Source organism: Natrix helvetica, assembly GCF_964273705.1.
Source record: "Natrix helvetica genome assembly, chromosome: 2".
Lineage (NCBI taxonomy): Eukaryota > Metazoa > Chordata > Lepidosauria > Squamata > Natricidae > Natrix > Natrix helvetica.
The window spans coordinates 265,515,213-265,540,027 of NC_138552.1; positions in this window are offsets into that span (position 1 = coordinate 265,515,213).

The following is a 24,815-nucleotide window of genomic DNA, read 5'->3' on the forward strand; positions in this document are numbered from 1 at the left end:
ACTTTATAAATGCATGGTGAGTTTTTATATTAACTGTTGCAAATGATTCATTTTTTAAATATGTTTTACATAAAATCATTTAAAGTGCTTGTTCTAGTCAATTTTGTCTTGGGGTTCTATCTACTATTTGAAGTGGTCTTCCTAATTTTCTGCTTACAACAGTTTTCAGCCAGAAAAGTTTGAAATTTTGGTCTTAGTTTGAAAGTTTGGTCTTCAATTTTAGTTTGAAAACTTGGTCTTAAATTTATTGATAAAGTCAACTCATATTTGACTCCTATCTAGTGACTTGTAATATTCTTGGAAACAATATGGAAAATATAATCACATGTTTGATCAGCTGCATCTCTATGTGAGTTAAATAATAGCAGGGGACAAGAAAAGAAGAAGGCAAGTATTAGATTTTGAAATATACTTATGTGCCATTTGAGGAATAAAGCACTTTGTAGGTGCTGAGCTAAAGTAGTAGGAAGGAGAATCTCTGACTTGTATGTACTTTCAAATAATCTTTGCTTACACAGAGATTGTGCAGCATCAACATTTTAAGATAAAAGATAGTCCAAATCGGTGGGAAAAAGTCAAGAATATGCATTAACGTCTAAAGAACTGGAAAGTAATTTTAAAATCTCAGCATACAGTTTAACAATAAGGGAAGTCAAAGCAACTAAAAACTAGCAAATCGTCAGTACTTGAAAAGAAAATTCATGCAAATATTCATCCTGGATTTTCCACTTCTACCAAACATACTTGTTAAATCAAAGGTGTTTGATTTCAGGAAACAAATACCAAAAATATATATTTGACTATCTTTCGGGATATTTGCACAAAAGGTGGTTTGCCAAAATCAAACCCTTGATATCTAACAAGATCAGGCAGATGATTGTTTTGCAAACCACTTGCTAATTGGGCCTTTGTAAGTATCATTTTCCAGATTTTTGGGAAAGGAAGATTGGAATAGGTGAGCCCTTGTCAAACTAGTATCCTTCAGACAGTGAAAATTGGAGCAACTAGTATCAAAACCTCTGGAAAGCAATATGTGAGAATGATTGACTTAGAAAAATGTTTGGAAGCACTTCTTGTTTTTATGACAGTTATGATAGCCAGGATCATTTTATCTGAATAACATTACTGCAAGAGTTCTGTGGTACCCTGAACCTGTATATAGGTTTCTCATTAGGACAATTAGATAGTCTGGATTCTCATTTTTCTGAGTATTTTCCACATGATTGATACACTCGTGATCAACAGAATTGAAAGCCTTTCTATAATCAATGAAGCACATCGTGCCTTCATTTTGGTATTCTTTCAATTTCTCAATTATCCAGTGTGTATCAAAAATGACTTGTTTTTCTTGGCCTTCCTTGAACATCTGGGATCTCTTTTTCCATGTAGGACTTTAATTGATGTTTGAAAATCCTAGGCATTAAGAACATAGAACATGGAATAACAGAAGTGCAAGGGACCTTGGAGGTCGTCTAATAATTTCAGTATCCTTAATTTAATTTAATTAAGGATCAAATTAAATTTTATTAAATCGAATCAAATTAAATTAAGCATCAATATTGATATTAGCATAACATATCATATGTGTGGTCAGAACCCCAATATTACATATAATGTTTCCTTTTATCTGAATAAAACAATACAATTCAGAACTGTGCATGTAGATCTGATTAAAGTTAAATTATAGGGATGATACAGAAATATGAGCTGTATTTATTTTGAGTTTGTATTTTGCTCTAATGTGTTATGTAGTCTTTATATTGTCTTGTATTTTGTATTCTGATATGGCCAAATGATTAGTCAATAATTGATGATGATGGTGTTGATGAGGATGGAGGAGAAAGAGGAGGAGATTATATTATTATTCATTTAAAATGTGTACAATTGGTTACCGTTGTTTCATTATTATCCCAATACTCCTTTTGAAAGTTTTGAAAGGGTGATTTTCCTAAAGTTACTTATTGCTTTCATGGAAGATTTGACAGATGGAGAGGACATCCTGATTTGCAACTCATTCCCTGCTATATTCATGTTGATTACTATCCTCAAAGCGCTCCATGGCACGGGACCTAGTTACCTGCGGGATCGCATTCACCTCACACATCCCTGAGACCAATCCGCTCTCACAGGGAGGGACTCCTTCGGGTGCCGTCCACTAAACAGTGTCAACGGGCGGCGCCCAGGAGCAGAGCCTTCTCTGTGATGGGCCCAACCCTCTGGAATGACCTCCCCCCTGATATTAGAACTATTACCGACCTCCGCTCCTTCCGACAGAAGCTTAAGACCCACCTGTTCCAATTAGCTGGCTTAACTGATTTATAGTCCCATTTTTAACCTCCTGGCAAACATCTTATTGGGTAGTTTTTAAGGGTAATTTTAATGTTTATTTGTATTTTAATTCAAATATTGTACAGTGCATATCCTACCTCCTCCGTTTACCTATTTGTATATTTAAGTATATCTATATTTTGTATTCATACTGTTTTAATATGACTGTACACCGCCCCGAGTCCTGTTTAGGAATGAGAGCGGTTTATAAATTAATAATAATAATAATAATAATAATAATAATAATAATAATAATAATAATAATAATAATTGTTATTATTATTATTATTATTATTATTATTATTATTATTATTATTATTATTATTATTATTGTTGTTGTTGTTGTTGTTGTTGTTGTTATTATTATTATTATTATTATTATTATTATTATTATTATTATTATTATTATTATTCCCTGTCTGGTACGATTCCTACTGTTAGTCTAATGTGGTACAATACTTCTTCTCATTTCTGAATTCTATCAAATTTTGCTCTACGCATGCTGGGACCCATCAAACTACCATTATTGGGATCTATTTTTGCTTCAGCATTTGGTAAAAGTTTAAAGCAGTGTTTTTCAAACAAGCGACTTTCAGATGGGCTTCCTGATGGCTGGGGAATTGTGGAAGTTGAAATCTACATTGCTTAAAGTTGACAAGTTTGTAAAATATTGCTTTAAAGCAAATTGCTGCTGATGAATCTTAGGGTTCTAAAAAGGTTTTGGTGGCACTCCAGATTTATGTTTTCCAAAACCAGATTTGCCAGGATCCCAATCACATTGTGTCAGAAAACAGGCAAAAGTGGTGCAAAAACACTACTGTAGATTTCAGAATGCTTTCCTTGTTTTCCAGTGAATTGTCTGTAATCTTTATTCCCTCTACTCTTAAGGTTAACAGATGAACAGTGACTTGAGCTGAAGGGGAAAATATCACCTTTTTTCCAGTGGCCTCCTTTTAATGGAAAACACCCTCTCTCCAGAAAAAACGACAACACTAGAATTCAAACAATTTCCAATATCCTGTTTTTATCTTTGGGGGCTAGTTCCAGTATCTCTCTCCTTGAACTGGATGGAAGAGCCTGAGTAGAATTTTAACGCTTTGGATTTGGTTTGAACTTCAAGGTTTTGGTAAGAAAGCGCTCCCCCCCCCCATCCTCGCTAAAGCCCTCAAAATGCTGCTCAGCAGCCTGGCAAAGGATGGTGATTAATGAGGGGAGAGATGCAACATGGCTTCCATCCACAGGGCTTGTCCTTAGCAACTGAGACGTCGCCTCTTGGCAGCAAAGCCATAGACACCTGTGTTTTTCCACCCACCCAGGAATCTGGGGTTGTGTGTGCCCTTCTTTTCTCTTCTTCAAGAGTGGGAGGGGGAAGGAGGAAAGCCAGCCCATTGCTTTTCTCATCACAGGCAGCCTTGGAGAGTTTGCCAGTTAATATCCTGCCATCTGTGATTGTGCTTTGAGAGGTGTGACGTTTGATAAGCTCCATTTAACTTGCTTGTTCGACATTGTTTAAATAATTCAAGTACAGATTGGCCCTTTAGAAGGATTTCTGCTCTATTGACCTTTGTTGGTCGCATGTTACAAGGAAATTAGGGAGGGGCCCTGTCAAGAGGCCTGTTCCAAATAGGCAGCTGAAAAAGAATCAGTTCCAGCTTTTAACTCGGCCCAAGGCACCCATTATTTACGACCCATTGAAAATGCTGAGGCTGTTAATCTTTCTCCCACAAGATTAGGGCCTTTACCATTAGATTTGGGCTGCAAATATCTATGGAACCACTAGAGGTTGGCCAAAAAATGCAACCTGCCCTATACTGCCATCTAGTGATTGATTGGATTTCTGCAGCTATGGAACTGGATTTCCCATATTAGCTCTGTGTGGGAAATAAAGCACTAAATGAAACAATTTAAAGTAAACAAAATGCTATTTTGCTTTCATAGATCTCATATATTGCTTCATGAAAAAATGCCCTGAGTATTGGTTTATTACATTTAATTATACACACATAGCTTCTGCTAAAAGAACCCCCGGGGGATGTATCTACTGAATATCAAAGTTAGGCAAAACACCTGGAAAGGCTGTATCATGTCCTTCCAAAAGGGATGCCACTCCTCCCTGATACCCCACTCACTCCAATGATTTATCTAATAATGACAGTACAGATCTATTGGGCAGATCACATCCATATGCTGGATAAGCACCTACTCAAACAGTTCCTTTTTATGGAACTTTCTGCTGGAAAATGCTTACATGGAGGGCAAAAGAAATGCTTCCAAGATCCTGAAATTGCTTGACGTAGATATGACCACCTGGGAGAAACACTGGCATGAAATTGGCGTGCCTGTTATGGCCTCATCCCTAAGGGCTATCACATTTACAAAGTAAAGTGCACTAAGAAAATGCAACATGTTTGCCCAACATACGTCAGGACAGTCCATGCCCAAATTGACCTGACCAGTCAATTGGACCAGTTGGATTCGTCACATTACATTTCAATGTTATGAATAGTGTTGATGTCTTCATCAAAACACCTGTAAAAGGGCAGATGTCTATGAAAATCCACTTACAGGAAAGAAAGAGATTGGCTGCTGCATTCCAGGAATAGAAAGTTGGGTGAGTAGAGCAGCAAGTCGGAGGACATGTAGCTTGAATTACTTGCAAATCTTCAGCCTGTTCAGGATTTTCTGACTGATTTGAGTCATTCCAGCATATGCAACAGACAATACAATACAATACAATACAATACAATACAATACAATACAATGCAATGCAATACAATACAATACAATACAATACAATACAATACAATACAATACAATACAATAGAAGAGTTGGAAGGGACCTTGGAGGTCTTCTAGTCCAACCCCCTGCCTAGGCAGGAAACCCTATACCGTTTCAGACAAATAGCTATCCAACATCTTCTTAAAGACTTCCAGTGTTGGGGCATTCACAACTCCTGGAGGCAAGCTGTTCCACTGATTAATTGTTCTAACTGTCAGGAAATTTCTCCTCAGTTCTAAGTTGCTTCTCTCCTTGATTAGTTTCCACCCATTGCTTCTTGTTCTACCCTCAGGGGCCTTGGAGAATAGTTTGACTCCCTCTTCTTTGTGGCAACCCCTGAGATATTGGAACAATGCTATCATGTCTTCCCTAGTCCTTCTTTCTCTTAAGCTGAACATACCCAGTTCCTGCAACCGTTCTTCATATGTTTTAGTCTCCTGTCCCCTAATCATCTTTGTTGCTCTTCTCTGCACTCTTTCTAGAGTCTCCACATCTTTTTTACATCGTGGCGACCAGAACTGAATGTAAAAAAGATGTGGAGACTCTAGAAAGAGTGCAGAGAAGAGCAACAAAGATGATTAGGGGACTGGAGACTAAAACATATGAAGAACGGTATGAAGAATGAATGAAGAAGAATGAATGAAGAAGAATGAATGAAGAAGAATGAATGAAGAAGAATGAATGAAGAAGACAGAAGCAGTTTTAACTGTAAGTGTAGATACGCTCTATTCCAAATCCCAAAAACATACTTAGAGTTAGACAACTTTTAAATAAATAAATATTGCTTAATTTGTTCTATCAGTCAATACCATTTGTGTACAGTGCCACAGAAATGATTAAAGCAGTAATACATTGTCACCCTTTAAGGAGATTCCAACGTCAGAATAGTAATATTTTTATCAAAAGTTTGAGTTGTCAACAATTTTAAAATACAGTCCATTTGAAAGGTGCTGTAACAGTTATTTATGAAATGTATCTTTGGCGGTGCTGGGATTCATCTGTCACACACACACAAAAAAAACCCAAAATGGTGGCTGCAGCCTTGTGACTGAAGACTCACCCCTTTTTTACATGCATAATGCAAACAACACATAGACAAAGTGACAGGGCTTTGATTGAGGAGTTATGGTTATCGTCTTCATTTTTTGACTCTCGCCTAATGCATGCCCCTGCATACCATTATTGTTGGTAACAGTGATGTGCGGTGAGGTTTATGGCTGGTGAGGCTGGTGATGTAATCAGGAAGGCGGGGAATGGGACCACGTGTGCAGGAGGCTGAGCCAGCCTCAGCCTCCTGCACACGTGGTCCCATTCCCCGCCTTCCTGAGTCAACATGAAGGGGACCGCGGAGCGCAAGCCACGGAGCACGAGCCGCAGGACCGTGGAGCGCGGGCCGCGGTCCCCTTCATGTTGACTCAGGAAGGCAGGGAATGGGACCACGTGTGCCTTTTCCCTTTTTCCCTTTTTTTTTCCTTTTCATGATGAGAGCGGTGAGGCTCTGCCTCCCCTGACCGCACGTCCCTGGTTGGTAAGGTGTCAGAGGTTCATGATTACTTGTACTTTCCTAAAGCCCCAGATACAGTTTTTTAAAACTTCCATTTTTAAAAAAGATACATGATCTGCATTTTTAGTGTGTTCACAGAAAAATATTAAATACAAAACTAAAAATAAATAAATTAACCAAGTATAATCAAATTACTATGCCTTTAGTCTCACTTCTGATATGTCTTCCTCAAAAAAGCATCTTCCTCAAAAAGTTATTCCCCTAATATTGGAGATTAAGTCTGGCCCAATTTAAAAAACAACAACAGCTTCCTTTGTTTCAGCAGCATCTTTTCCTCCCAAAGATGCAGCCTTTCTATACATTCTATGTGGACACTAAACCCTGTTTACCTCACTTGCCCCACAAAAGGGTTAAGGGGTGGCAGCACTGTTTGATTAATTGACAGCACTGTGAGCCTGACCATTTGCATTCCTGGATCTTTTGGTTTTCCCTCCATGATAAGAGAAGGCCAAAGTCCTCTTGCACTGGGCCAAGAGGACAAACAGAGCCTCCCAATGGAGTAGTTATTAATATAAAGCCTTCAGGTTTTCCACACTGTTGCTCAGCAACTTGTGTTCTTTCACACACTAATCAATAATACTTTTTATTAGATGATTGAAAGGCCTCTAACTCCACCTGGAAATTGCTGTTGAAACATGAGCCTTCCAACAGCTATTGTTTAATGTTCTCACTAAGGTCATGCAAGTTAATGTGCATTAAAGCTGTAATGCCGCAAATGATGAACAATTCCAAAAAAGATTTTCTTAAAAGTTGCAGTTGAAGGCTATTATTGTATTAGATGAAATCAATCCAACAGAGTTCTTTATTTCCTATTATCAGTAGAAAACAACTAGTATTGTTTTCTATGTATTATAACTTATAGGGTATAAGCTTATAGGAACTAGGTTTGCAGAATTATGTTTATGGAAAAAGTTCTAAAATTTAGGAATGAAAGTGAAAAAGTTCAGACTGTGGACTGAAAATGTTCAATGTCCGTGTGATCATTTGACTTATGGAGACACCCCGCCCCCTCAAAAAGCATAAAACTAGACATGGAGATGGTTTGCTACAACCTTCAAAAGTTATAAGTGGCTGACATCTCAACAGAAACTCTGTATGCTGCCAACAGTTTATTCCTGGTCCCAAATGTATTCTTACATTTTAAGGAAAAGTGTTGTTCATTCATAATCTTCCTATGGAGGAGATTCTCAGCAACTTCTGCTGAACTCAAGATTTGAAAAATATAGCTTTAACCCTAGGACTAGTCCAAGGTAACTTGGTTCCCCTCAGCAGAAGATTTAAATGTCTCCCTTTACCTCACTCCTATAGACCACGATCTGCTGGGAAGCATGTGGAGAAGACTTCCCTGGTGGTTAAGGCCCCCTGGTTTTAAATCATACTCCTCTTTTAATGGTAGCAGAGTTTCATTTTGCTTCATCATGAGGCTGGAATAAAGGACAGTTTTGCTTGGATGTGGAATTCATAATATTCTTTTGCCTATGCCTGAATAAGATACCTTAATAGAAAATCCTGCATCTTTAGTTTTTAATTTATGTGAAAGTAATTTTTTTTTGAGAAAAGATGGGGACAATCAGTTAAATGGGTTGCCCAAGATCAATAAAGTTCAAGCACATGGATTCTTTCAAAGAGAAACTTAAATGCAGTTTTGACCTTTGGGCTGGAAACAGTTGTCTAAAAGATGCAACCTCCTGGGGCTGGTGATAAATAATCCTCCTGCTTCTTTCTCCTCCCAAGTAAAATGGAGCTGTCCTGGTGGAAGAGCTACTTCCAAGCCCAGAGTATTACATCATCACTGTAGCTGATAACAGGGAAGCACAATGGAGTGTTAGACTAATAGAAAAACATTGCCTGGATAAGAGAGGCTCCTGACAGCCTGGGATGAGGTAAAAAACCATTGTCTCTCTTGCTGTCATCTGAGTCACTGAGCGATAGGGAATTCCAGAAGCAACAGGCAATGGAAGGGTCAAAACCTGTGTGGGAAGGGAACCTCTACTGGCTACATCTGAGATGGAGACACGGATGGGTTGGTTGGTTGATTGATTTACAGGAAGAAGACCCAACTGAAAGACATTTCCAGACAAGTATTCTGGATCAATAGGTCCCAGACTGTGTGTCCATTGGGCCGCTGGTTGATGTAGCAATTGGCAAATTCTGCTGGATGAGCATAATTTTTTGTCCTTAGGCTAGATAGTCTGCCAGCTTTCCATATCAAAACCTGACCTGGGCTTTCCTCTCTATAGTCAGAAGTCATACCTGATTAATGACTACTAAGGCTGAATCTATGCCTAAAGAAGAAAAACAAAAACTAGAACTGATAATTGTATTTCAGACTGCAGTAAGAAGTCCAACTGTTTTTCTTCTTCAACAGTTCTGTATCTGAAAGCTATATTGAAAGCATCATTTATCTCAGGGATATGCAACTTCTGGACAAAGGCAACAATTTATTTTTATAATGTGATGTCATAGGACAAAATCCAAAAACCTAGTAAATGGTGCAGGAGAAAAACAAAATTCGGTTTCATTTCATTGGCATATAAAGTTAATTAAATTAATTTTTAGATACCACAATATCTTTTCAGTAATTTTCCTCTGAAAAAAAATACTAATGCAATTTTTGGAGATTTTTGAGAACTGCAGCCAAGGATATTGGAAGCCATATTCAGCACCGAACTTGCAGATTTCCATCTGAGGGATGGGTGGAAGGCATTCCTTTATTTCAAAGCTATTTAACCTAGCCTCTTATTTAAGAAGTGTTGATCAACAACTCATGTCTAAGTAGCATATTTTCACTTTTTTTTCTGATCACACTTACAAAGAAAGCATCACTGTGTAGCCATCCATATTTTCATTTTCTTCCACTGCCTGTTGAGTCTGCCTAGATCCAGAGGCATTTTGGAAAATAAAGAGGTTAGAAGAAGCTTCTAACTTTGCTTTGCAACTCTGCTTTGCTTTGCAAGTTCCCAGTTTCCAGTATAGCTAATCTTCTCTGGTCTGGTCAGGTCTGGTCTGGTCGAGTCCTAGTCTAGTCTAGTCTAGTCAAGTCTAGTCTAGTCTAGTCTAGTCTGTTTAGGTAACTGTAGACACAGTACAAACAAAAAGGTACCAGATACTATGCCCATTGATGGTGTCATTTACACAAATAGGGTTTTTGGTATTGTCTGAACTTGGTTATTTGCTTGCAGATGTTTCATTATCCAATAGGTAACATCATTAGTGCAAAACAGTCTGGAAATATAATGCAGCAATCTCCACACTCACTTGCATTGATGATATTACCACCTTGAAAAATAAAACATCTGCAAATTAACAACCAATGTTAGACAGCACAAGGAATTTTATAGTTCAGTCCGGAGCTACTTGCTTTGACTAGATTACTAGATTCATTTCTACTAGATTATTCGATTTATTCTATATTTCAATATCATATTCTTCTTTATTATATTATTGAATGATCTGGGAAATTTTGTTAGTGCTGTGAGGTGTTGTGCTATTCGTACTTACAGTACATCAAGATTCCAGTGTCACTGAGTTCTGCTACTCACAAGTTGTGCCGTGACACTCAAATTCATTGGGATAATTGCATAGGGCTCGTAGTTTCACAGAGTGTGCACAACTGTCCTTATGGATATAAGGTATAGGACAATATCCAAGAACAAGTATCAAAAATTGACAGCATCTCAGCAAAGCAGACATTGGAATGCATATTAGAAACCTTCCTATTTTAATATCTTTGTTAAACAAGGAAGAAAAATGAAATTGGATAGGAACTTGTCGTATAAATCAAACCATATGTTAAGCCATACCGTTGGGCATCCCGGGTTATATGAACAAAGCAATTGGTATTTTATTAGTCAAAATTTAGGGTTTATCATGTTTTGAGAAGCCAGTTCCTGTTCCTGCCTAGTGTCTCATTCCAGGCTCATGACAGAGTGCTCCCCATACCCTACCTTGGTAAACAATAGCAACCTCATTCTTTCAGGAACCTATCTGTGCTACAAGTGATGTTATAGACTTTTGTAAAACAAGTGGAACTTGAGGAAAATATTTGGATGAAGGAATGGAAGGTGACAGGAGCAAGGTAGAGATTCCCTCAAATCAGCCTTGATATGAACATATAAGCTTTACACAAACTTTTTACATGTTGGTGCATTTTTCTCGACAACACAAAAATATTTAGCTATTGCCTTGCCTTTTTTGGGGAGGTCTCCAGCTACATTCAGTATGAACCAGCTCTGACACTGTTTGGCTTCATTGCCCAGCCAGGTGCTCAGATATTAAACCCTTAACCATAACCTTTACTTCATCCTCTCTTCTTCTGAGAGTTTCATTGCTTTTTTTCTTCAGAATTGTAATTCATCCCCATAAGTCACATAGAAAAAAGGTGGGGGGTCTGGGATGTATAGGCTTTATCTAGGAGATGAAATAAGCAGCTGTGCAGTTCTTCAGCTGTGCAGAACCTACACATATACAAAATAAATGGAATGCCCAAATGGATGTATATGATTCCTTCCCCCCACTATTAATTTATCCCAAAGCAACTGTCTGTCAATGGGATAGATTTGTTTTTTTTCCTTTGGTCATCATTTCTATTGTTATTTGTTCTTTTTTGGGCTCTTTCCGAGCTGGACCAGGAAGGAGTCTTCTTTCTCCTTCTTCTTCAACAACAGATTCTCATCTTCTTCCTCCATCAATGAAACAAAAGCCAAACAGCATTTAACAAATTGGACATTTCCCTTTCCCTTTTGCTCTCATTTCCCTTTGTCTGGGTGTGTGTTTTTGTCTCCGAAGTCCAGCTTTTCTTACACAGATCCTCCTTTTGAGACAGTTAGCTGCAAAAGCTATCTCAAGACACGTGAGCGTTTGACCTAAGGAATGACCATATTTCAGCTGGAAACAACAAAACCTTGTAGGATAGATCACCCCATTTGTTGTGTTCACTATAAGAGAGGTATAATTAGAAGGGAGAAAAGAGAATGGAGAGTAGTGGAGCCAGATCCAATCCATTTCACTTTCCCCATAAGCTGGCTTGTGCTAAATGCTTTAAAAGCACTTTTCACCAATTTAGCGCTCACCAATTATGTTAAGCTGCAGTTCCATCAACCAAACTTAGCTAGAATGGTCAGCTAGAAGAATACAAGTTGGGAAAGCTTCCAAAATGCCTTGTGTGGGCGACAGAAGCTTAAGTCTCAGAGGGAGTGGATAGGAGAAGGAGTGGGCTCTTTGTTCCTCAAGCATTTCTCCCTCAAATTTCTTCTCTCCAATTACTTTTATCCTTATGAGAATTTACTTCTGGTCATGATACATTACTAGGAATAAAAATACCTGGGAAAGAAAGGAATACATTGGTGAAGCAGAAAGCATACTTTCTTGTCACATCTTTTTTAAAATTATGGATTGTGGATTGTCCCCATCCCCGCTTAATAAGACAAAGGTCTGTCATTCTTATGTCTCATTGAAATTTAATCAATCTGTTAGAATTGATCTACAGACATTTCAGTCAATCTGGGAGTAAATTGCTTGGATTTAAAAAATAGACTGTGCAGAAGAATATGTATTGGAAAAGCAGGAATCACATGCCTGGAATAATAATTGATTCCACTGGAATTCCTAATACTGTAGTCCAGGGGTGTCCAAACTTGGGAACTTTAAGACTTGTGGACTTCAACTCCCAGAATTCCCCAGCCAGCCATGCTGGCTGGGGAATTCTGGGAGTTGAAGTCCACAAGTCTTAAAGTTCCCAAGTTTGGACACCCCTGCTGTAGTCCTTTGATCCACAATTCCTGATCTGTTCCCCTTGCCTCAAGAAATGTTGGACCAGTTACCTCAACACTAGTACAGATGCACGTTTGGATGCCAAGTGGCACAATGATCCCCTAAACTCAGCTGAAGATATTAGCCTGATAACAAAACATTTGGAAACCAACCCAAAAGCTCAGAGAACGAACCATTGCCCTGATCCCACACCCGAGCTACAGATATTTGCCACTATAGCAAAAACCACTTTCTTTCAAGAGGAAGCCATCCAATGAGATCCAGTTGTATATACATTAGTGATCCAGCAGATCCCCATGAAGAGGAGGAATCCTTTCCTTTATTTTATCACTGCTTGGGAAATAACATCTCCCTGAATTTCAGTCCAGAGCTCAACAACCAGAGATCCAACATAATGCAAGTCATTTGTGACCATGCTGACACTTTTCCAGGAACAAAGTAATTTTCATTCTAATTGAAAGGAACAGTTAAGAAGTTAATAACTGGAAAGTTCTTCAATATTTTCCTTCATACTTCCAAATCATTTGGCAAAGATAACAGCCATCCAATTAACCATTGGACCTCTTTTGATACTTGCTTGAGCCTGATGGCTTATCAGGGGAAATACTTTGATCCCACACTGATCTGCACCCACCTCATCTCAGAGCGAGGACACTCCATCTCCAAGGACACTTCATCTCATCAGTTTGGGGAAAGATTTTGCAAGGGTTGGAATTCAGACTAAACTTGTCTTTTTGAACACTGGTCTTTCAAGACCATAAAACTTCCAACCAGCTGTTTAAATGAAGGGCTTCTGGTTTCCTTAGGCAGAAATCCCTTGTGACACAGCCACCAAACCTCAGGGAACAAGAAAGTGGTCACTTAAAATTAGGATTCTTTAGTGGGACACATATTTATTCAAGTATTATACTAGGACTGAAAAACCTGCAAGGCTAACCTTTTAATTAGAGAACTAGATTGAAGCTTTTGATTATTATTATTATTTAATTTCTAAACTCTACTATAGCTTTACAGCTTGTTCTCCCTTCAGGAACTTAAAACACCAAGAAATCCCCATTTGTCCCATGTGAGGTTGATTGGCTTAAGACACAGTTACCGTCCCAAAGTCATCAAATTGAGGAGAGGTATATATGCCTCAATAGGGACACGGTGGCTCAGTGGCTAAGGTGCTGAGCTTGTTGATCAGAAAGGTCTGCAGTTTGGTGGTTCGAATCCCTAGTGCTGTGTAACGGAGTGAACTCCCGTTACTTGTCCCAGCTTCTGCCAATTTAGCAGTTCGAAAGCATGTAAAAATGCAAGTAGAAAAATAGGGACCACCTTTGCTGGGAAGGTAACAGTGTTCTGTGCGCCGTTGGCATTTAGTGATGCAGGCCACATGACTACATAGATGTCTTTGGACAGTGCTGGCTCTTCGGCTTTGAAATGGAGATGAGCACCGCTCCCTGGTGTCAGGAATAACTAGCACATAGGTGCGAGGGGAACCTTTACCTTTGAATAAGCCTCAATCTCTTATTCTTAATCCAACAGTTTGACACATATAAGATAATAAACCAAAGTTTTGATGAACATCTTTCTGTGATACAGCTTTGGCTAAATGTCTAACATCACAGTCAGAAGTCCTGCCATTTGTTCTTTGATAAAATGAGAGAGTATCAGGCATTTAAAATCTCCCTTGTCTTTGCACAAGATATCACTTCTTTCAGTGTTATAAGCTTCAAATGTCTGAGTAAACTATTTCAGATTCTCTGAATCCATAATATCCACTATTGGACATTGTACTTGAAATATGGTTTGACTATTGTGGAATATATTAGAAATGGTATTTCCTGAGATTTAGGAATTACGTTTTGATTGAAATACAATATTGTTTTGCAGTCATATCACACTGTTCCTTAACCACTTAGTAATCATATGTACTGATGATGATATGCAGAGAAAGGCAATGCTTATGGTATTCTGCTCAGAACTTTATAAATCTTGCCCATTCCAATACTGGTAGTCCTGAAAAACCATTCCTTTAGTGACTGTTTGAAGTTACAATGGCACTGATAAAAAGTTACTTTGTGAGCGGTTTTTACACTTATGACTGTTGTAGAAGCCTCAAGGTCACATGATCAAAATTTGGGTTCTTGGAAACTGGCATGTATTTATGACAGTTGTTGTATCCTGGGGTCATGTGATCACTATTTATAACCTTCCCAGCTGGCTTCCAACAATTATTTACTGTAGGTAACTGTGATGAAATCAATTAAGGTTTCCTGCCTAGACAGGGGGTTGGACTAGAAGACATCCAAGGTCCCTTCCAACTCTGCTATTGTATATATCTATGTGATTATCTATCTAAATTATGTAGAAAGAAAATAGGCTGCCCTTCACTAGAAGTCTTCCAAACAAAGGCAGCCATCTCTTGAGATACTTTGATGCTGGTTTAATTACTTTACAAACACAACATTTTCTATCAAAGATGAGTGTGATTCTAAGCCATCTCTTAACCATTGTATACCAAAGATAGTAAATGCATCAACTATTTCCAGATTGCTGCGTTATCATCTTCACACTAAGGAACAAATATGATCCTCCTATTCATGAACTGGAATAAGTTACATTGCTTTTTTAAAAAAATGATTTGGAGAAGACTTCAAGCTATTTTGTTTTGTATAACGAGCTACTAAATAGCAACCGAAACACACACACAAGTGAGGTTATTATCTCCGGGCCTTTTTCTGAGAGGCATCAGTTGCCCACTGTTGAAATCAGGATTCTGGATTAGTCTAGCAGACTTCTTGCTTCCTTAATTAAAATTAACCTTATAAATTCGCTTCATAGGGTAGCATCATTAGTGGCTTTCAGTCAAAGGGCATGAAGTATAATGCCTTCTTATAATATCTTTTATAAGAAGCCTTCTTATAATATCTCAGTTTTCCCTTCTATTTGCATGTCCCCAACTTTACCATTATTTTGACTCAGTGCAGCCATATGACATTTGATGAACACAAGAACAGATTTCTATCCATCACAGACCTTGAAGAAGTTCAGGGAGGCCCAGCAATTCAGAATGAGAAACATTCCTTCCCAAGAACTCCTCTGGAGTGAAAAGGGGAGAAGGAGGTAGAGATAAGGACACTGCTAATTTGTCTTTTTTAATTGGCTCGGAATACTTGAATGAAAGCTGTTTTGTTATCCTTGGCTGAGCCTTGGCTGGCTTCCAACATCTCGAGCTGTGCCAGAGGCTTCTGAAGTGTGAGCCTCTGATAAATACTCTATTATGATTGACTCCATTTCATGTCATTTGGAGTGGAGTCTAGGGGAAACTGCAGGATTTATTATTACCATATTTTTATTTTGGGAATGGAGTTGTGTTTGTGATAGGTTTCATAGGTTAGGTTTCATAGCCAATGCAAATGAAAGCTACTGAAACCTTTTCGTTTCATTTGTAAGAAAGGCCAGTAGTTGTTCTTTGGTATTCTAGCTTCATTGGCTGAATGACTCTGTTCACATGTAAAATATTCTCCACAGAACAGATCCAAATTTGGGTTGTATACATATTTTAAATAAATAAAATAAATAAATCAAAGGAGAAGGTATATCAATGAGAGCATAGGCTAGATTTTGCTTCTCCAACCTCATGGTTCCACATAGAGTTTGGAAGCTGCAACTCTACTTGTATACTTTTCCAGTAACTCTGATTAAGTAGGAAGACTATTTCCAACACTGAGGATCCAGTTAATTGTCAAAGTTATAGTCTCATTCTTGAATATTGTCTTCTGTTTATTTTTAAAACATTTTTCCTAATTTTATGTTTTAATATACTGAGCTCTGATTCCTATCTTCCCAAACCAGTACAGCTGATAAAAGGGGCAATGTGGCAATACATTTCATGAGTATACTCTGTGTTTTAGGAAAGTACGGTGTTTTTAGTAGAATCACAAAATTGCTACTGATTGGCTACTTGCTATTTAGATATAGAGCTATTATCCCTAATTATAGTAAAAGATTTTGGTTGCAAGGCCATCCCGATTCACCCTTCAGAGTGGCTACATACACGCTGATGGCAAAGTATGAGTTGTAATGCTTAAAAAAACCCAAGCCAACAAAATAAGCAGTGATGCAAGCTATATTGCTTGTGAAAAATAACTACCTTAATTTCCTGTGCTCCTCTTTAGTAGCTGGAGTTTTGAGAAGGCTTTACATTCCTAACAGTAAACTAAGGCAGTAAGGAAACAAAATGGATACCCTTTAAAGCAGGGGCCCCCAACCTTGTGGACCTCAGGGATCACTAAATTCATAATTTTAAATCCCATGGACCACTAATATGATCTGCCTAATGACTGGCTGGGTGGGCGTGGCTAGGTGGGCATGACTCGGTGGGTGTGACCAACTTGATGTCGCTGAGATCGAGGGGTGCCTCACGGACCTCTACTCAGCCTTCCCCTCCCAGCCACAGCTCGCCTGCCTGCCCAGGCTCCTTAGGGCCCCAATAGGAAGCAGTTGTTGGAGCTAAGCAGCCACCATGAGAAAGATTTGGCAAAACAGCTGCTCAGTTCAAATTGGATCTGATTGAGAAGGAGGCTCAGCAGAAGCACCTTACTGAGAACTAATAGCATAGGCTTTCCAAGCAGAGGGAAGACCTGTGGGACTGCCAGGTTCCGGCACCTGGAGGCATAGCGGGCTGAGATGGTCAGCCAGTTCCAGACCATGATGCAGTCCTATTGGAACAAGTTCCTCCAGTTTTTGCCCCAGCAGTGCTTCCCTCCAGCCTTTGCCCAAAGTCCTGCACCAGGAGGCTGAAACAGACCCCAAGTTAGAATTTTTGCCCCCCCCCCTGCACAAAAAGACCCCGAAGGGGGAGAGTCTCTGCAGCAACACAAGCATTCATTGCACGTATCCGGCCCAGAGGCCATATTTTGAGGAGACCTGATTTAGTGCAATATAACAAATGCAAATAATTTTTCTATGGACCACAAAAATCTTTTCTGCCTTTTCCCTCTAATTCTGGCAACCAGAGGAGATAACAGAAGATACTCTTTCTAGGTATATAAAACTTGGGGCAGTTGATCCCGTGTGATATCAAAATGTGGTATCTATGCTCCATCCTCAGATTGCATGTCTATACAATGATGCTCCCCTTCTCTTGCCGGTCACCCAAACCTTTGTTTGAACATGTTTCAAACATTTTCTATGCAAGCTGGCTTTAGTAGGGCATAGACTAGGATGGAGTCATATTCAATCCGACTTAAATTTTTGGGGTTTAAATTTGAGCTTAAATTTTTAAGGTGACACATATATACTGTTCCTTGCTACATTTTAACTTAAATTGAATTTCATTTTGGGATTTGAAATCTATTGTTTCTCCTAGTTTATTTCTACCAGATTACAGACCCTAGAAAAAGTTTCTGGCACAGTTTATGAGTGGGAGAAGATGACAAAGAAGAAAAATAAGGTGTAAGAGTGTTACTATTGCCAAATAAGGAAACTGCATCTCAAGAAGCCAAGCAGAGCCGTAATTAACTTTTTCTAGAAAATGTAAGTTTTGATTCAGAACTGGAAATCAATTAATTCTTTTCTAGAAGACATGAGCAACTTGAATTGTGACCTGCATTTTTTTAATGAACTGGAATAAAAAACATTTTCTGTCTTAGAGTAAGATAAAATGTTATGGGTGTTAATTAGATACCTCCTACGGTATGTAAGCAGTGCTTTTAGCCATGTAGTCCTTATTTTTTGTCTGATCATTGGAATGCCATCTCTGCCCACACTCCTGCATATAGAATGATCTTTATCAATCTAGACCTAGTTCTAGATCTAAATATCTGTCCATCCATCCATCCATCCATCCATCATCTATCTATCTATCTATCTATCTATCTATCTATCTATCTATCTATCTATCTATCTACCTACCTACCTACCTACCTACCTACCTACCTACCTACCTATCATCTATCTATCTATCATCTATCTATCTATCTATCTATCTATCTATCTATCTATCTATCTATCTATCTATCTATCTATCATTTTATTGGCATAGCCTGGATTTCACAGTGCATTAATCATATTTAGAAATAGTAGGAAGTTATAAGTGATGCACTGCACCACACACACACACCCCTCCCAACACATGCTTGCACAATTGGTTGTCTATCATAACTGATGAGAAGTACTGGGGAATGAGTGCCAATGGCAAATCTGTATTTTCTAGGAAACTCATTTTCCATCCAAAATAAATTTCCAGGAAGCTAGTGAAAGAAACCACTTTCCATCTATTCTTCAAAATCCTTAAAAAGGCATCTATCCTAATGCCCTGCAACGTGTATATGGATTTCATGGATTAATTGAGGAACAAATTAAAAGGCAGACGTTTAATCCATTTTGCTTTCCCTTTTTTTAAAAAAAAAGATTTGGCAGCCGTAGTCATTTTCTAGAAGAATCTGACACTGTTTACATGCTGTTTGAACTGATCTCCAGACTTTCCTTGCTAAACCTAGCAGGATGTTTGATCTTACTTTTTGTAGAAACATGAAGCTTACAGTAAAAAAAATCCCTGTCTCTCTGAAAGACGAAAAAGAGAAAGAGTCTGAAATGTGCTCTTCGCTGAGGTACTTTGCTACAGTAGATAAGGATAAAGATGTGTTGAAGACCCCGAGCCAGGTATTAATGATAGTCATTTTTTTCCCTTTAACGTTATCTGGACCAAAATGGTTAAAGGGTATTGGTTGCTAATGCAGCTCCTGTCATTATTCTGAAATATTGTTTATATTTCAGAGATGTGGATAAAGACTTCTGTCACTTCTGGCACCACTATACCTCCTGGGAGATTATAGGGAACTGTGGCTGACACTGGCCAAGTTAGCTTTGATGGACACTGTAAGGAGGCATGGTTCCTGTCAAGGGAAGGGTCATGTGGGGAAGAGAGAAGAGGGAAGATCTCAAAAGGGAATTTGGGGTATTTTTAGAAAACTTCTAGAGGGAATCTTCAGCTCTGTGACAACTTTGCAAGAGGGATTCTTAAGGCCGAGTCCTTCAGACTACAATGGCAAGTCAGAACAATACAACATGATACAGAGAAAATAAAATCTATAACATTATGTTTCTGGGTTTATTTTTCCTTAGTCATTTACAAATGGTCATTTACTGGCGATAGTTCAGATAAGCTACAAAAGAGCTGGTGGGGGGGAGAGACAGGTATAATTAAGCTGTAACCAAGTTATAGTGGTCATGGCAACAAAAATTTTTGTGAGTAATTGCTCCGTCCAATCATTCCATCATATGTATATATTTATGTATGTATGTATTTTTCACTGTTTTTCACTATGATTCCAAAGAAGAAGTTCAAAACAGGACAGCGCTGTTAAAATGTTTAAACCATAACATTGCAACAACTTAAGATCAGGATAACAAAAAGAGATAACACCACACCCAGCGGCATAGATCTAGCTCAGGGATATCAAACTCAAGGCCTGGGGCCCAGATCCGGCCCAAGGAGTACTTTGATCTGGCCCACAGGGCTGTCCTGAAAACAGTAAAGGACCAGCCCGCGGTGCTTTGGCCAATGAAAACGGAGCTCGGGAGGGTTGCACGTGAGCTCTGTTTTCACTGACAGAGAGTTGCAGGAGGCCGTGGCAGCCAAAAATGGAGCTTGGGAGCCCACTTTTGTTGGCAGAGCGCTTGGGACACCACAGGCGCCCCCGACATGAATGATGTTGAGCTGGCCACGCCCTCCATGGCCACGCCCACCTGGCCCTCAAAGGTCCAACCCAACCCTGATGGGACCTTCAATGAAATTGAGTTTGACACCCCTGATCTAGTTGGATAAATTTAAATTTAAATTAAATTTCCAGCAGGCACTAAAGTTTATAAGGCTTGGCATCATTTACAAATGGATTAGGGAGGGAATTCCTTTTTCAGGATGTTAAGAGTAGAAAAAAAGCTTTCTTTTAGCTTGCCACAGACCTTGAGCATTGACCAAGTTTCACTGGCGCCATTAAGGCTGCAACTTGCATTTTAATGATGGGTCTGATATTCAAGGTAGAAAATTATTCAGGTTTATTAGGTATCCAAGTTCTAAATTCCAGAGGACTTTATTATATGTCAATAGAAGTACTTTGAACATAGATCAGTAACACATTAGTGGCAGAGACAGCTACTTATGCCCTCAGAAACTAGATGGAGCCTCCAGATATTACAGAAGCATATCAGGCTGTATACTGGAAGCTTTTAACATGATATGAGAAAGAAAAATAATGCTGATTTAATTGCAGTTGGTAGGATCATAATCTTTGAAGGTGTTGGAGTAGATCAGCACTTTCCAACCTTGGTGAGTTTTAAGATGTGTGAACGTCCCAGAATTCCCCATCTAGAGTTGAAGTTGAATTCTGGAAGTTAAAATCCAAATATCTTAAATTTGCCAAGGTTGGGGGGGAAAAGTCTCCTAGAATAAATGCTTTCCTAAAACGTCACTGACTGAACTGGATGATTTTGATGAACACTGTAGTTTAGCATTTTTATAAGTTAAAAGGTGGATGCAGCTTGTGCTAATACAAAGCAGATGTGTTAGATACTTGTTCTAACTACAGTGGTTTCCATCAAGGTCCTCTGTTCCGGTGGGAACAGAGGTTTAATCCTATTGGTTGAAGGGTCTGACAGCTCCCTATAAAAGGGCTGCTGTTAGACTCAACCTTCGCTGGATTGTTTTCACTTGTTGTACTTAATAAAGAGCTGTTGTTACCGTTAAGCCTGTGTGTGCCTATCCATTACCCAATCTAACACTGGCGATGAGGATGGGATTGGAAGGCAACTAAGCGAACCAAAAGAGCGTAGCAATCCAGCAAGTATATCCAGCCCAGAGCTCAGCGTGGCTTCGAGCAGCCATTTTTGAGCGGCAAACTCAAAACGCCCTCTGAACACAAAATGGCCATGCACGCCCCAACGACTCCGTATGACCCAGTCACCGAGCACTGGGACTCATACATGCTACAATTTGTCTGCTTCCTTGAGGCAAACGACCTCATGGACCTTTCTGAAGGCTGCAAGAAGAACATGTTCCTTGGATACTGTGGCCAGGAAGTATTTGAGATGGCGAAAGACCTCTCTGAGCAGACATCGCTGCAATCAGTCACCTGGTCCATGCTCCAGCAACCATCGAGGACCCATTATGCCCCCAAGCTGTCCAAGCACATTCGCCAGCATGAGTTTAACATCAGGAACCAGAAAGAGGGCGAGGCAATTAATGAGTATGCTGTGGTGCTTCACAAGGCCGCAGCGTACTGCGAATTCCGAGACCTGGACAAGCTGATTCTGGACTGCATAATTTGTGGCGTGTGGGACATTAACCTACAGAGGAGGTTACTCACTAAATCTAACCTCACTCTGCAGATCGCATTGGACAAGGCCAGGGCGTCCAAATCAGCCATCAAATCTACTGAGACTCTGCAGCGCCAAAGCGCTCCACAACATGCGCGAAAGAGTATATGCGTACATCGCGAGGCTGCAGAGCCCGAGAGCTCAGAGACCATGCCAGATTGGTTTGCCGTTTCCGTGACAAAACCTGCCAGCGCTGCGAGCGGAAGGGGCACATCACCAAGGTGTGCTGGAGTGAAATCCCTGTCACTACCTGGCAGCCTAGAAGTGCATCAAACTGCCAACAGAGGCCCAACCAAGTGGCCTGGCAGAAGCCACCACGGCGCTCAGAGGGCGACAATAGAGTCACTTACCACATGTCAATTGGCCAAGTCCACACTAGGTGGCCAAAAAAGCTGAAGGTCACAGTCCTCATCGAGGACTCTCCATGTGAGATAGAGATCGACATCGGGTCATCATTGACCATCATGCTGTTGTCTACCCTAAAGCAGGCTATCCCTAGCCTAAAGAAGCAGCATCTTCACACCCCTGACATCCGCCTACGCGATTACCAGGGAAACCGGGTCCCCATCGTGGGCCAAGGCACCTTCCAGGTGAAGTTCAAGCAGTTAAGTGGGAAACTCCCCGTGACAGTGGTCAGCGGCAACCTGCAGAGGCTCCTAGGGCTAGATTGGTTCCAAGCCCTGGGCCTAGAGGTGACCAGTATCAACGCCTTGAAAGACAATGGCGCTGAAGCCATCTTTAAGGAGTTTGAGGACGTCTTTGGCACCGGTCTGGAAAAGTATGTGAGGACTCCAATTTCCTTTAGTTTGGACCCCAACATAGCCCCAATAAGGCTAAAACCCAGGAGAGTACCTTTTGCTCTCTGCCCCAAAATTGACAGAGAAAATGACAAGCTCATAGGCCAGGGAATCCTAGAGCCGGTCGATCACGCACGCTGGGAGACTCCTATAGTGACACCTGTCAAATCTGATGGGTCTGTCCGCATCTGCTCAGACTACAAGTGCACAATAAATAAAGCGCTACAATAAAGCGCCTACCCTGTACCAATTGTACAGCACCTCCTTCATTCATTAGGCCCTGGAAATTTTTTTGCTAAATTGGACATGGCGCAGGCATACCAACAATTGCCTGTAGATGGTGCTATGGTGGAGGCCCAGACCATTGTGACGCACAGGGGTGCATTGAAATGTCACCGCCTGCAATTCGGTGTTAGTATCGCCCCTGGACTGTTCCAAAGCATCATGGAATGGCTTTTGCAGGGGATTCCAGGAGTCGTCCCCTATTTTGATGACATCTTGGTATCATCTGCAAATGAGGCACAACTTTTCAAACGTGTACAAACAGTTTTAGCTCGAATTAGAGAAAAAGGCCTCTGTCTCAAAAAAGAGAAATGCCAAATTAACGTGCCAAGGGTTGAATTCTTAGGGTACCTAATTGATGGCTCTGGGATTCACCTGACCATACAAAAAATTAAAGCAATTCGGGATGCCCCCACACCTTGCAATCAAACCGAGCTGCAGGTGTTCCTCGGGCTCCTTAATTTCTACAGCATCTTCCTTAAACAGAAAGCCACCGTTGCTGAGCCCTGGCTAAGAATGCGAAGTGGTCCTGGGCCAGAGCCAAGGCTGCCGCATTTGCCGCGGTAAAACAACTCCTGTCAGCGGACTCCATTCTGGTACAATACAGCCAGACCTTGCCATTGGTGCTGACCTACAATGCTTCCCTGTTCAGTGTCAGCACCGTCCTCAGCCACTGCATGCCCAATGGAACCGAATCCCCTATTGCATTTTACTCCAGGACCTTGTCTGCCGCAGAGCGGAACTACAGCCAGCTGGACCATGAGGCTTTGGCTGCAATGGCCAGAGTAAAGAGGTTCCATGAGTATCTATATGGCCAGGACTTCTAACTGGTTATGGACCACAAGCCGTTGTTGGGCTTACTGGCTAGGGACCTACATACCCTAGTGTCATTATCACCCCGCATGACAGATGGACCATCTTCCTAGCTGCCTACTCCTACTGTCTCATCCACCGATCAGGCTCCATTTGGGGCACACTGATGCTCTAAGCCACTGCCCTCTGTCTGAACTTCTCGCTGACCCTACCCCTGAGACACCAGTCCTCCTCATTGACTGCCTTGAGACTGGGTCTGTCTCATCCAGTGACGTTGCCCGTCACTCTGCAAAGGACTCCACAATCAAACAAATTTTGAACTGGGTGTGAAGGGGGTGGCCCAAGGCGCCTGTTGGGGCTGGTTTCAAAATGTATTTTGCCAAACGTGATGAGTTATCGGTTATAAATGGCTGTTTACTGTGGGGGGACTGGGTTGTTGTTCCACCCAAATTGCGCATTGCAGTATTAGAGGCTTTACACGTAGGGCATCCTGAAATTGTCAGGATGAAGTCTTTGGCTAGGAATTACGTGTGGTGGCCTAACATGGACAGGGAGATCGAAGAATGGGTGGCTACCTGCACACCGTGCCAGGAGTCCAGACCAGCTCCCCTAGAGGCACCCGCTAAGGACCTCAAGCACCATGGTCTAGGGTGCACATTGACTTTGCTGGCCCAGTTCATGGTCAGACATTTCTCGTAGTTGTGGACGCCTACTCGAAATGGTTAGAGGTAGTCCTGATGACCTCCACTACGACAGAAGCGGTCATCAAGGTGCTACAGAAACTTTTCTCCATGCAAGGCCTGCCCGACTCAACCTTTGCTGGCTTGTTCTCACTTGTTGTACTGAATAAAGAGCTGTTGTTACCATTAAGCCTGTGTGTGCCTATCCATTACCCAATCTAACAAGATGTATATCAGATCACATAATCTGATACTATCTAGAACTTGTTTCTATTTTGCTTTTAGATTCCAGCAGTTTACAGTCTCTGGTGCTATTAATCATCACAGATAGTGAGCAGTGCTGTTCCTGCATGATGCAATATTTGAGTCTTTTGTTCTTAAACATTGACTTCATACATAAGGGCAGGTCTTCACACTCAACTCTTGGTTCAGTTTCT